Genomic DNA, 2,676 nt, shown 5'->3' with positions numbered 1-2,676 from the left:
TGATGCAGAATCCCGGATCTAGACACAAGAGAAACACAAATTAGAAATAAAACGAGAATAAATAAAATTAGTTAAATAAAAAAATAAAAAGGATAGATTTGCCCTATGGAACCCTTGGTTAACTTGTAACCAAAAACGCCAATGATTGAGTGGCTCCCTACGAAACCCCTAGAAGAAGAACCTCTAGAAACACCGATGAACGGGAAAGAAATTTGAATATTTGCAACTCCGAAATACCCTCGAAAGTAACAAACTCCAAGCTAAATAGCAAGAGAAGAATCACTCTACTCCAAAAATTTGCCTCACACAAATTTGAAAGAAAACAAATACTCTTCTTTTTTATTCCTCCCTCCAATGTGTAGAAAACAAGCCTATTTATAGGCAAATTACAAGAGTAATTGAATCCTAATAAAACTCTTTCAAGAGTAATTGAATCCTAATAAAAACTCTTTAAAGAGTAATTGAATCCTAATAAAACTCTTTAAAATTATCTAAAAATAAATAAATAATAATCTAACCAATAAAATTACTTAACTCATAAATGATGTGTCCCAACCAATGAGAATTAATAATAATAATAATAATAATAATAATAATAATAATAATAATAATAAGATACATAAAAGATTAATCCACCAATTTATGGGCTTTCACTATTCCAAGATTGGTCCAGTGAATTGCATTTCCGTATTTGTCAATGTTACGAACATGATGAATTAAATTTGTAGCAACAAAGTCTTGGACAAAAGCATTCATCTTTGATTTTAATTGTCGTGCCTTGCTTCGAGTGATTGGACCACTAGGAAAGACAACCCTTTGAGTGTCACCTCCTTGGCTCGTATCAGTATATTCGGTATATGATTAGCATGAAATAATGTCATGAATGGTTTATGAATTAACACATGTTGGTAAGCCTGATACATGAACAAGTGTTATGCTCATCCATGCTTATAATGCTTATGCTATATGTGTATTTGGCTGACATATTTGGTGTATATGCTTAGGCTTTGGCCAAGTAGTGGCTAGATTATGCTATGTTAAATTTATAAGTTATGCATTGAATGATTTATCATGTGGTTAGCCCCAAAAAGAGTTATGTTTAAATACACTAGCTTGCAACTATGGTTGAATGATATGTTTATATCTTGTGTGATGTGCATAGAAAACAAGTGTGGAAAGATAATGAAATAATAAGTTCATATGGCTGAAAATTAATGATTAAATGTTAATTTCATGAATTATATAATGTATGATGAAATATATATTTATTGATGAAATGAGAATAAAATAAAAATGAGAAAACTGAATAAATGATCAAATTGAGCGGAAAGCCGGATTTGAGTACATCCAATCAAGTGACAAAGTGATAAGTGGTAGCCTAGCTACACTTATCTGATCAGGGACAAGTGATAAGTGATCATACGTAAGACCATAGTTATACTATGGCAAAGTGGAAGTGAAGTACTCAATTTTCTGTAACCGTTCCCTAATTTGATTAAGGATGGTAAGTGACAAATTGGCTCAAAAGAATTAAAGTAAATAGATGTGTTAGTGTATTTATACCAGGATGATGTTGTTATTTAAGCTAAAGTAATATTTTCATTGCAAAATTGAGAATTTCATAAATGTGTTATTGAATGGCATAATCGATAAACGTTGAGTTAAATGGTGAATACATATTAGTGTTGAACTTAATGTCATTGAATTGTACGTGAATTAAATGGAAATTGCTAGTGATATGATTTAAATTGTGAGCATGAGAAATTGCGAATTGAATGAAATGGAAATGAAACATTGAATTGCATGAGTATATATTGGGTATCGTAGGCCCTAATTATTATGATTATAATATTTTGAGGATATATTGTGAAGAGTTATAAAAGCATGTTAATAATTTTGAAAGTTTTTAATTTAGATAAAATTTTATAACTCTGTTAAATACGTTTACAAGTGTATGTATTCTGATAATGCCTCGTGCCTATTCCGGTGCTGGATACGGGTAAGGGGTGTTACACCTATAGTTGGGGTTGTAGAGCTTTATCCATTTATTCACTCGACCCAACTTTGAATTCAATTTATTTTTTTTTGTTCCGCACCAAAAATTCAAAAACGGCTTTTTTTGAAATGATCCGGAAAAAAAAAAAAGATTCTTAGAATTCTCCATTGCTACGACATGCTCTTTTTCCCATTCACTCCTTTCAAGATCAGTCGTGGTCTTACAAACTCTACCAATGGTCTGAACGAATCCCTTTCTTTATACAAATGTGTAAAAGATGCTAGTAGCACTTAAAAGCCAAGTACTTTACTGTTGAGTTAGCAACCCAAAAAAATTAGAATATGTAGATACAATCGGAATAAAAAAATGGAATTGCACTAAGCAATTAAAACACGAAATTAGCAAAAATTGGAATTAAAAAAAAGACACAAAATCCTCAAATAAAACCATAGAAATAGAATAAGTGAAAATTTGCAGACCGCCTCCTGGCTTATTCATTCCATTATTATCCTTTTTTTTTTCTTTCAATACAATTACAATAAAAAAAACTTATTGTATCACAACAAATTCAAAGAAAAAACCCATTATTTGAATGAAGTGTCAAACTTGTGGGCGAGGATAAATGGATCATTTTATCTATGATCAAATTATATTTGTTCGATACAATGTTGTCAATATGA

This window comes from Gossypium hirsutum, chromosome D04, assembly GCF_007990345.1.
Source record: "Gossypium hirsutum isolate 1008001.06 chromosome D04, Gossypium_hirsutum_v2.1, whole genome shotgun sequence".
Taxonomy (NCBI): Eukaryota; Viridiplantae; Streptophyta; class Magnoliopsida; order Malvales; family Malvaceae; genus Gossypium; species Gossypium hirsutum.
The sequence above is the reverse complement of the archived record's forward strand: the minus strand, read 5'-3'. Positions refer to the sequence as shown.